The sequence below is a fragment of the Protopterus annectens genome, chromosome 10.part0 (genome assembly GCF_019279795.1).
Source record: "Protopterus annectens isolate FY-2018-M chromosome 10.part0, PAN1.0, whole genome shotgun sequence".
In the NCBI taxonomy this organism is placed as follows: domain Eukaryota; kingdom Metazoa; phylum Chordata; order Ceratodontiformes; family Protopteridae; genus Protopterus; species Protopterus annectens.
Window position 1 is genome coordinate 1595370886 of NC_056744.1, and position 13059 is coordinate 1595383944.

Below are 13059 nucleotides of genomic sequence, written 5' to 3' on the forward strand. Positions count from 1 at the left end.
CAGCTGCTCATAAGCATTACCTACAAAAGGCAAGCTGCTGCCTATGCAAAACAGATGTATACCCTACATCTGGGAGGGAGAGAGAGACACACACACACAAACAAGCTACACATAGTGGAATACAACCACCCATACTTGGAAAAAAAGGTATGTCAAACAAGTACGCATGTAATAGAAGTCAGTAGGGGGTATGTAATAATGGGAAATAGGAAGTACAACAAATATGTCTCAACAAGACTTGCTGTATGGATATATTGCTGATCAGAACCTATGGTCATAGCAACTGGGTCTGTCTGCAGTGACATAGATCACAGCTCAGGCTCCTGAGTCACCCCAGGAAAGGATGGCTCACATATGACTAGCACTGGAGTGTGTGTTGAACAATACTAACTCTGTGACACTGCTAGGCCAGTTACTGGGATGTTGTAGATATCCATATGTTAATTGTGAATACAACTGTGATATACATGTCTGTCACAGAAATGTGAGAGACCTATACAGGCTATTTGTATAGTGAAATACTGTTGCAGATGTGTGTGTTGAACTGCATGTGATATACTGAGCTCATACCATTCAACAGTCCAGTGTTATGCACACTGACCATATGTGTGCCTCATATTTATAATCATTTACTCATAGAGTTGTGTTATGTCTGGCAAATCACTGGCAACCTGTGAAGACTGACATTACATCTCCTTCTCTTTCTTTTGGCTGTTCCAATTAGGTGGATCATCTGTCTCCATTTCCTCCTGTCCTGTGCATCTTACTGTGTCACACCAACTACCTGCATGTTCTCTATCACCACATCCATACACCTTATCGTAGGCCTTCCTCTTTTCCTCATCCCTGGCAGCTTCATCCTTACCATCCTTTTCCAAATATACTCAGCATCCTTCCTCAGCATGTCCAAACCAACATAATCCCACTACTCTCTGGTTTGGTCTCCAAATCGTCAAACCTGGGCAGACCCTCTAACATACATATCCCTAATCCTGTCCACCCTCATCATACCCAGTGCAAATCTTAACATCTTTAACTCTGCCACATCGAGCTCTGACTCATGCCTTTTTGTCAGTGCCACTGTCTCCAACCCATGTAACATAACTGGTCTCACTGCCATCTTGTAGACCTTCCCTCTCACTCTTAATGGTACTCGTCTGTCACAAATCACTCCTGACACTCTGCTGTATCCTCCCCATCCTGCCTGTACTCTCTTCTTCACCTCTCCCCCACCCACCTCCACTGTAAGTGCACCTGTCACTCCCAACTCGGAAATCACCGCTGTCACACTACCCTTGTACATATCCTGTACCACTCTTGCAGATTCCTCCACCACCCCTGAGTTCCTCATACAATACCACAACTCATCCCTAGGCATCTGTCATATGCTTTCTCTAAGTCCACAAAGACACAACACAACTCATTCTGACCTTCTCTGTACTTCTCCATCAACACTGTCAGAGCACATGTCGCGTCTGTACTGCTCTTTCCTGGCATGAAACCATACTGCTGATCAATAATACTCACCTCCCTTCTTAACCTAGCTTCCACTACTCTTTCCCATAACTTCATGCTGTGACTGATCAATGTTATCTACTACAGCTCCGCACATCACCTTTATTCCTATAATTGGTAATCAAACACTTTTTCTCCACCCCTTATGCATCCTCTCACTTTCCAGGAAGAGACCAGATGGCTTAGTGGTTAAGGTCTTCACCTCCCATGCACAAGGTACAAAGTTTGAATGCCTGTTTTGAGTTTGCATATTCTCCCTGTGGCACCATGGGGTTTCTCCCATGTCCAAAAAACATGCGGAGTGTTTCCATCTCAAACTCACCAATGAATGGAGCTGTGGGCAGCAGCACAGACACTACATGGTGCCCTATAGGGGGAAGAGTTGTACAGACCAACTGCTTTAGCCATCTACTGTGGTGTGCAGTATCCTCAAGATAGGAGAACATGGATCACAGACTGCGTGCCATGGCAGGGCTAGCTACTCGATGGTGTAAGGGTAGTTACCAGTGATAAGTGGGTTAAGGACCTGGTCTACTCTGACCCATGCCAGGGACCCATGCTAATGGTGGAAGGGGTATATGTGCCCCTATTGGCTAGTGTATGCCCACCATAAAGCCCAGCAGCCCTGGGTCAATAAGCTACTGTCTGGCTGGTCTCTAGTTGCCCATACCTGGGATAGCTCTGTTGAGCGAAAGCTGGACGTAAAACCAAACAACCTGCCAAACATGAACTGAGAATTTCTATGCTTAATTCCGGTTCACTGACAGGATGCAGCTTGGAAGTGGATGACATGATGATACATAGGAGGCTGGATCGCCTATGTATCCAGGAGATGATTCCAGGAGACGATATGGAAGGGCAGTGCAGCAAATCTAGAAATGGTGCAGGAACTGTGATGAGAGAAAGGCTTCAAATGGCAGTATGGGATATCATCAGAATTAATGACAGACTCATGGCAGTCAGACTCCATTGTAATGATAGGGCAGTATTCATAATCTCAGCCTATGCCCCACAGCAGGGTTATGATAGTGAGGAAAGGAGTGCATTCAGACAGCAGTTGCAGGACCTACTAGATAAAGCAGGACAACATGAATTGGTGTTGATAAACTTGAATCCACATATGGGGACAGACAGAACAGGATATGTGGACTGCCTGGGTCCACATGGGTGGGCAACAGGAATAAAGAAGGAGAAGCCATTCTAGACTTCTCTTTGGCAAATGGCTTGATAGTAGCCAACACATGGTTCAGAAAGATAGTCAACATGCAATTCAGGTAGACTTCCTCCTAGTAAGGAAAAGGCACTGAGACAGAATACATGATTGCAAAGTCATCCCCAGTGAAAAAGTCGGCCCCCAGCATAAACCACTAGTTGCCACAATCAGCTGCAAGCAGTGGTCAGAGACGGCGTTAAGGTCAACAGAGACCAGACTGAAGACCTGGAAGTTGACTGGAGAGAGTACAACAGTTCAAGGAATTACTCAGGGCTCTATCACCCCAAGAAGAGGAGGAAATAGGTGGAGTTGAAGAAGAATGGCAATGCATAAAAACAGCATGTGTTAGGACTACAGAAAAGATATGTGGCCAAGCCAGGTATGGAAATAAGGTACATAAGGAAAGCTGGTGGTGGAATGCAGAAGTCCAGGAAGTCATCAAAAGAATAAAAGAGTGCAGGAAGAAGTGGGAGACAGAAAAGACTGACCAGACTAGGAAGGACTAATGGTTGGCTAACAAAGAAGCTAAGAAAGAAGTTGCAATAGCAAAGAATAGGGCATTGGAGGCACTGTACCAACTTCTAGAAAGTGACTCAGTAAAGGACACAAAGAAACTATATCAGGTTGCAAGGCAAAGACAGAAAAATAAAGAAGATAGTCAGACACCCTACATAAGGGATGCCAGCAACAACCTGCTCACCAGCCAGAGGACATCAAAGGCAGATGGAAGGAGTATTTTCAGCAGCTCCTGAATGTAGAAAACCCAACAGAAGCTGTACTGCCTCAGAAACAGCTTACGATGAGAGAAGAACAGGAGGCCACCCAAGAAGAAGTAAGAACAGCACTAAGTAAGATGAAGTCAGGGAAAGCAGCAGGCTCAGATGAGGTCACAGCAGATATGATAAAGATGCTGGGTGAGACGGGGGAAATGGCTCCTGAGGGTACTAATAGTGTAGATAGAAAGGCATATCCCAGATAACTGGAGAATAAGCATACTATTGCCAGAGTACAAGAACAAAAGGGACATCCACAACTGTGGCCAGTACACAGGCATCAAACTCCTATCACATTGCATGAAAGTTCTGGAGAGGATGATTGATAAACAGATACACAGAGTAGTAGAATATAAGATGTGAGATGCACAGTTTGGATTCAGATCAGAATGGAGCACAACTGACCCAATGTTTGTATTGAGACAGATACTTGAGAAGAAGCTAGAGTTGAGGAGAGAGTCCAACTAGGCATTCCTAGACTTGGAGAAAGCGTATGACAAGGTCCCAAGAAAGCTAATCTGGGCATACTGTGGTGGTTTGAAGTCCCAGAAACATTGGTAGAATTAGTGCAGACTATGTACAAGGACCCAATGACTCAACAACATACAGTGTTCGGCCTCACAGAGGGGTTCCCAGTGGATGTGAGTGTACATCAGGTTTCAGCTCTTAACACACTGCTGTTCATACTGGTGATAGACTATATTAGCAAACTGGTTGGAGAGGACAGATCAACTGTATGCAGACAATGTGGCAGTACAGGCAGACTCTGAGCTAGAATCTCAACAAAGGATAGGAGAATGGAATGCAAATCTGAAGGCACATGGGATGAAACTAAGCACAGATAAGACGGTGGTAATGGCAGTAAATTGAGGAAATCAGAAGAAGCTGTGAATAGATGAGAAGATAGTGGAACAGGTAAACAGCTTCAAGTATCTGGGAGGAGTAGTTGAGGAGAATGGTAGCCTAAATGAAGAGGTCAAAGCTAGAATCAGAGGGGCTACAGCCAACTGGCATAGAGTATCAGGTGTAATCTATGACAGAAGAATGCCAAAGAAGCTGAAAAGTAAGGTGTACAAAACAGTGGTGCGACCAGCACTACTGTATGTTACAGAAACCTGGGCAGTAAAGGCAGAACAGTTGAAAAAGCTAGAGGTGATGGAAATGAAGCACCTGAGAAAGGTGATAGGATGCACACTGTAGGACAGATGAAGAAATTATGACATAAGAACAGAAGCCAAAGTAGCTCCAATTGCAGAAAAGATAAAAGAGAACAGATTGCGGTGGTTTGGGCACATATGTAGAAAAGCAGAAGACAATCTGATGAGGAAGATTTGGGATAGACAGGAAGAAGCTAAGAAGACGTGAGGATGTCCAGCAAAGAGGTGGATGGACTGTGTGAAAGAAGATCTGTGACAGTCAGGCATGAACGTTGAATAAGGCAGGAGTGTGGCACTGAATTAAGAGAGTTGGTGACAGTTAACATGATACTCCAACCCCATGTAGAAAAATGGAAAAAAAGGGGGCTGATGATGGTGATGATGATTAAACAATCTGGTTAAAAACACCACTGCCTTTTCTCCTAAACACTTCCATGCTTCCACAGGTATGTTATCTAGACCAACAGCCTTTCCATTCTTAATTCTCTTCATAGCTATCCTTACTTCCTCCTTGCTAATCTGTTACACTTCCTTATTCACCACATCCACATCATCCCACCTACTCTCTCTCCCATTCTCTTCATTCAACACCACCTTAAAGTACTCTTTCCACCTGCTCAACACACTCTCCTCGCTTATGAGTACATTTCCCTCATTATCCTTTATCACCCTTATCTGCTGCACATCCTTCCTAGATCGGGCCCTCTGTCTAGCTAATTGGTAGAGGACCTATTCTCCATCCTTAGTGTCCAACCTTTCATACAATCCTTCATATGCCTCATCCTTAGCCTTTGCCTCCTCTCTCTTTGCCATGCACCCCATCTACTTATACTCCTGTTTACTTTCTTCATCTCTCTGACAATCTCACTTCTTACTTGCCCACCTCTTTTTCTGTTTACTCCCCTGTACTTCCTCATTCCAACACCAGGTCCCCTTGTCCTCCTTCCTCTGTCCAGATGTCACACCAAGCATATTTATAGTCATCTCCTTTGCTAGCTGTGCTGTAGTTACCCAGATATTTGGTAACTCTTCATTGCCACCCACTGCCTGTCTTAACTCTTCCCTAACTCAACATCACAATCACCCTTTTTCAGTTTCCATCTGATCCTGGGTGCTGCCCTCACACTCCTCCTCCTCCACTTGATCAACAACGTTATCCCATAGACCAACATTCCATGCTGCCTAACTGCACTTTCCCCTGTCACCAATTTACAGTCTCCAATCTCCTTCAGACAGGCCCTCCTGCATAGGAGATAATCTGTTTGTGTGCATCTCCCTCCACTCTTGTATGTCACCCTATGCTCCTCTGTCTTGATAAAATTTGTATTCACCACAGCCATGTCCATCCTTTTTGCAAACTCCAGCACCATCTCACCTTCTGCATTCCTTTGCTTAATACCATACCTACCCATCACTTCCGCATCCTCTCTGTTCCCTTTACCAACATGCTCATCGAAAGCTGCTCCAATCACCACTCTCTCATTCTTGGGTACAGTCATCACCACTTCATTCAACTCAATGAAAGATTTTTCTGTCTCATCCATCACACATGCAACTAGCGGACCATATGCACTAACAACAGTCATCATTGCACAATCAGTGTCCAGCTTCATTAACATCACTCTGTCTGACACTCTTTTCACCTCCAAAAACACCCTTGCCATACTGTTCCTTCAGGATAACTCCTACACCATTTCTCCTCCCATCCACACCATGATAGAACTATTTGGACCTGACTCCGATACACCTAGCCTTGCACCCCTTCCATCTGGTCTCTTGCACACGCAATATATCAACCTTCCTTCTGTCCATCATATCAGCTAGCTCTGTCCCCATACCAGTCATACTGCCAGCATTAAAAGTTCCTATCCTCACTAACACACTACTAGCCTTTCTCCTCTCTTCCTGCCATATGAGCGTCAGACATCCTCCAGGGTATGTCTGTGAATGCAAAGGCTACTGTGCTAGCAAATGACTTGTGTGTTACAGCAATATTAAGAAAGTGTCACTAATTTTGCCCCATCACCCCCATGTATGTGTGGTGTCCTCCAGATATCCTGCTCTAACAGGTTGACGGGAATGACTGAGTAGCAAGAGTGTAAATACAGTATGCCATACTGACATAGAACAGAAATGTATATCAGGTATTGCCTGTGCACATCTAAGTATGAGTAGGTGTACCTGGCTGCCTCATAACAACAGATATGGGATGCACAATGTTAGGTAAATAAGCTGTACATGTTATACACATGTGTAATCTTAGTTTCTGTGCATCCAACAGAGTTAGATTTCTACAGCTACTGGTTGTTACATTGCCCTGACACAGACATGGGTACTAGAATAAGCATGATAACCAGGTTGAAATTTCAGAGGTGTCCAACCATGTTATGAACTTCTGTCCATGCCTACTACAAATAGCCATATGACCACCAACATAGCTGTATGGACTCAGCAATACCTTACCCGTAAAACTTGTCTCCACCAAAGTAGAGTAATCCCCTTTGCTGGACAGCAGCAATACACAAACCACATAATTGGTTGCTATGTTGGCTGTACAGGTCAGAGTAGAAGCAGGCACCAACTTGGCAGCGAGTCAACCTTTGAATGAGCATATAAGGTCCCATGTGGATTACTGTAAGGCTAATTTTGAGTACAAATTGGACACATCCACCAAGGGCAATCAGAAGGCCGTGTTTACATATGTCTGCAATCTCAGAGGCGACAACACAACCCACTGTGTAATGGTGGTCAATCACACCACATACATACACACACACACACACACACACACACACCATAGCTATAGGCAACCTGCTATAGACAGGTTTATGGCAAACATCACCCCCTGGCTTACCATCAGTGTAGGTGGATATGCACAGCATCCACAATCTTCCCTTCATTAGGAGCAGGTGCACACTGCCTAATCAAAGTCAACAAAAGCAAGTCTCCATGGGACCTGAGAATATTCCTGTCTGCATCCTACATGAACTTAGGCATATGCTTCCAGCTCCATTACACACTGTATGCAAGCAAAGCCTGAGCACCATTGACATCCCATCTACAAGGAAGATGGCCACTGTCAACCCCTTCCACAAACATGAATAGTGGTTTATGCAATGTAATGGCCCTCATTGGGGGGAACATGACGCATCAGGACCAGAAGTGCAATGCAGGTTCATACTGTGCTGATAGATGACAGGGGTATGATGTGGTTGTGGGTCTATATTAGAAGCTCAAAGGTGTACTTACCCAAATACGTAAACACCGACACGTCTTCATCGAACCGCTAAAACATTGATCATCCTGAAGAAAGAAATCCGAAACATTGAATCATCATGGTTGGCCCTTCTGCGGTATAGCTCCATAAGGTAAGTGTGTGATAGTTACGGACCTTAGGGTTAGGGTGCGGGTTAAGGTAAGTGCGTAGTTGGTAGTGTATGTGAAATTTAGTGTCGGGCTAGAAATAGGGTTTTGTTAAGTGTATGTGTATGGATTATTTAGTTTGTTTGGGTATAGCTTCTTAAGGTAAGTGTGCGATAGTTATGGACCTTAGGGATAGGGTGCGGGTTAAGGTAAGTGCATACATGGTGGTATTTGCAAGATTTAGTGAAGGGTTAGAAGTAGAGTTTAGTCTAGGTTAGAAGTAGGGTTTTGGTTAATGTATGTATGTGATTTATTTAGTTTGTTTGGGTAGGTAGTATGCAGCAGGCGGTGGGGTGGGACAACTATGACGGTTCGAGTTTTTGAATTTCGCAGTTTAGGGCATTCGGTGTATTCACAGTTCGCGGAATATGTGTCGGTGTTTTCGTATTCGGTGACTAGGGCTTTCGTGATTTTAATATAAACCCTGTGGTTGTAAGTGGTGGCTAATGATAGGCAATATTGATGTGTTGGCTCTGTAAATAACTCTGGGCAATGTCTGAGGTCCTGTGATGTGTTTCCCTGTTTAGGTCTTCCAGGTGCCATGCAGCGTCAGCCTGCATACACTGCTGAGGAAAATGCAGCCATTACAGAGGCAATACTACAGCACCATGCGGTGATGTTCGGGCGGGGCCGACAAAATCTACGGGAGCGGACTTCCCTGTGAGACAACCTTCTCCACAGAGTGAACACCTTGGGCCACCATGGCTGCACATACGATCAGGCAGGCATCAGGCAACTGACCTGATATGTCGTGCCCAGCAAATGGCTGTTGTCATGGCTAGGGACCATTCTGCCACAGGTGGGGGTCCTGCTACACAGGCCCTAATTGCACCAATGGAGGAGCTCCTTGCCAACCTTGGGGCAGCTCCCACAGAATAACCAACACATGAAACACCAGTTGTGGAGGTGGGTGGCACCCAGGCAACAGGTGAGGAGCTTCCAGGTAAGGCCACAGTGCACATCAGTTTAAGCATGTAGCAGTCATACTGTCTTCAATAGAATATCTAGATGCATATGTCAGTTCAAACTGCATTTGTGGGTGGGGTTTAGTAATGCACACAAGTGCACTTCTATGGCAAGGGACAGCAAATTGTGTACTATCATAGCTTGTTCTGTACCTGTGCAGACACGTAGCATTCATCTTGTACCAATGCCAAATGTGAGTCTGCTGACAATACCTCTCCCCAAGTACATAGGTCCCTCTGGTCTGCATGTGGGGCAGCAGCCTGAAGCTGGTGAGTATGGGATTTTCCTGTTGTGGCTCACCAGTACCCCAGGAATGTTAAGGTCATTCATGGGACCATTCACACAACTGTTACCCTCAGCTGTTTTGCAATGTCTGCATGTTCACTTGTGGTGGGGTTAACTGCATTGCATCACAGTGGTCATCACATTTGCATTTGGTATTTGCAAGAGATGTCACATATCTGTAGCATATCTGACAACCTGTCATTGCAGGAAATCTGGACAAAGACTGACAAAATGGGGGGGGGGGGGACAAAGGCCCAAAACTAGGGACATATTTTATAAATTAGTGTTATACAGTGCATATAAATAGTGTACACACACCAGTTAGAATGTCAGGCATTTGTGAAATACAAAAATGAAAGCCAATAACACATTTCTGAACCCTTCCAACCTTTCATGTGACCTATAACCTGTGCAATACAATTGTAAAACAAACACATCTGGTAGGGGAACAATTATGACACATACAAAACTTACAAGAAGCTAGATGCATACATGTGCACAGGCTGAAGCTAATTCAGTGTTGGAGCAGCTTTCAATATTATTACAACATTACATCTTCTTGGGTACACACCTGCCATCAATTACAGAGACTCTTTGATTAACAGAAAATAGTCAGCTGTCCTAACAGGATCATCCTAAATTTACTAAGTTGGCTGCTACAGCAACAGCCATAGATCACATATAGCTTATGAAGCAGCAAAGGGATCTCATTTGTGAAAGGTATCAGCCCAGAGAAGGGTACTCACACATTTCCACAGCATTGCATATACCATGGAACACAGTGAAGACAGTCATCACATGGTGGTGGTAATATGGGGCAACAGTGACATTGCAAAGAACTGGACATCCCTCCAAATGTGTGGAAAAGACACAACAAAAACTTGTCAGGGAGGCTGACAGGAGACCTACAGCAACACTACCGGAGTTGCAGCAATCACTGGCAAGTACCGGTTGTGTACTACATGTGACAACAATCTCCCCATGTCTGGCCTATGGGGCAGGTTTGGAAGATGGAAGCCTTCCCACACACAACAGCATCCAGGTCTGGCAGATTTCTCAAGGAAGATACATCAGATCCCCAAATAGCATGTGGGGAAATGTGTTATAGTGTAATGAGACCAAGGTTGCACTTTTGGCCACAATACCAAAAGGTTTGTTTGGCACAAGAACAACACTGTACATCACCAAAAGAACACCATCTCCATGGTGAAGCATGGTGATGGCAGTGTCCTGCTTTAGGGTTGCTGTTCATTAGCTGGAAGTGGGCCTGTAGCCAAGGTGGAGGGGATTAGGAAGACTTCAAAATACCAGTCCCTTTTGGCCCCAAATCATCATGTGTGTGCTAGAAAGCTGTGGATGGAGAGGACATACACCTTTCCACACAACACTGACCCATACCATACATCAGAATCCATAAAAGAATGTCTTCACCAGAAGAGAAGCAATGTTTTGGAAGGGCCCAGCTACAGTCCACACATACATCCAATAGGGAATATGTGGGGTGCCCTGAAGAGGCCTGTGCAAAGGTGATGCCCTCACAATCTGACAGAATTGGAGAGTTTCTGCAAGGGAGAGTGTGCAAATATTGCTAAGCTGAGATATGCCATGCTGATGCACACCTTCCCAAGAGGACTGATTGCTGTTATGAAATCAAAAGGTGCTTTAACAAAGTATTAGTTTAAGGGTGTGCACAGTCATGCAACCAGCCTATTGTACGTATTTCAACTTCTACATGTTACCCCTAATCAGTGTGTTTGTTTTTCAATTGGATTGCACAGCTTATAGGTCACTTTAAAGTAGGGAAATGTTATCACATGACTTATGTGGTCTCATGTTATATATCAGACAAACTTGGCATGTTAACAGGGGTATCTACACTTATAATGTCCACTGTAAGCTTAGAAGGTTGTTAGTGTAACCGGTTCTGTTGTAACATACATGTGCTGCAGGTTTTGAAGTGTGAGACTCAAAATATGTCATTAAATAGTGACACCAGTCCTCATATTATCCCAGTAATGTGTCAGACAAAATACAGGATTTATGACAAACAGACCAGAAATATGAGACACATGTAGACATTCAGTGACACTGCACAGTTGAGAGGTATGTTGTGTAGGAGTTGCCACTGTGCTATACAGGTGAACAGTAATTATGTGTACATGGGTGCAGTGTGTTCTATTGAAGGCCCATCACCTACTAACACTACTCACATATTACAGAGGTGTATATAAGTTGTAACAGGAAGTGGATAAGGCTGCACTGCATGATGTTGAGGGCCTGTACGGGGTGTGTATGTAGTGGTCTGTGTTGTGAATGTCACTAGTTGGCGATTGAGAGGTCTGTGTAATACATGTCTGCCACCTCACCTGTATGTGTTTGCGTGCATGTGGATGCGTGTGTATGTGCATCTGTAGCAGCAAACGGTATAGTGCAGGTATTGATTTACATATGTTGTCTTTCCCCCACAGGTGGTCATGATGGTTGCAGTCTCTCCTGCTCAGTATCTGACAATAATGATGGTCATATTCAGGCACAGGTGGTGTCAGGGGCTGAATCTGTGCCATCGATTGGCATCCCACACCATCCACAATGTCCCTGCACATAATCACAATGCCACCATATGCCCTGTCCCCAGCAGCCACAGATAATGGCCAGTTGTTAGGTGGTAGCATGGAACAGCATATTGTGGTGACTATGGCAGGTGTGAGTGTAGACACTGTACATAGCCAGAGAGCAGGCAAGGTACAATACAGGTGGATGGACAGGGGTGCTCACAGGAGGACTGCTGCTCGTTAAGCCACTGTTGCAAGTGCCACAGCAGGTGTCACCAGATGCATGTTTTGGGCTGTTATGGCTGCACAGGCACGTAGTCAATGCAACACCAGACATATACTCAGGGTGGTGGATGCAACTCTTCCTGGTTTACGTGGCGACATACATGACCTTGTTGAAGCCACACACCAAAATACTGAGGTCATGAATAGACAATGGGGTGAGACCTTGGCAATCCTTGACTGTGGCATGTCTGTGCTTGAGCATGTGGTGGGAGATGGGCGTCGGCCATGTGGACGTAGGTCAGCACCAACATCAGCTGAGAGTCTACTGGGCCATACACCTTCACACTCCCATAGTGGCAGTACCATCAAAGGGGGGGGTTGCTGTCCACATCACAACGGAGCAGGCCATGGGTACGTGGTCCTGGATGGTCCCATCAGGGACACGGATCTAGCAGACAGCATTCACCATCAGGAAGCAGTACTGCACCTGGCCTTGGGCCTGGTGGTGCCAGTGAGACCCCTGGCAGGACCAATTCACATGTCCATGGCCAGAGACTGTGAGCTGGACACTCTGCCATGTATGGTCCACAGCTGTCCAACATACCCCTGTGTAGGGCAGCCACATGGCGTGGCTGTGTGCATACATACACGCACACACACACACACACACACACACACACACACACACACACACACACACACACACACACACACACATCTGTATCACAAGTAAGTCACCTCCAGACACACAGAGCACCTCTGCACAGCCCATCTATAGGATATCCCCTCCAAACACACACACACATGGATGTCTACTATATGGCCCAGCCTAGGACTCTGGCAAACCCACACCACACCCTGTGCATATGATGATACCTGTGCCACATCCCTGTCATCCGTACCATCGATGCAGGGACAGGCTAATGTGGGTCTGATGCACAGGGTGAATA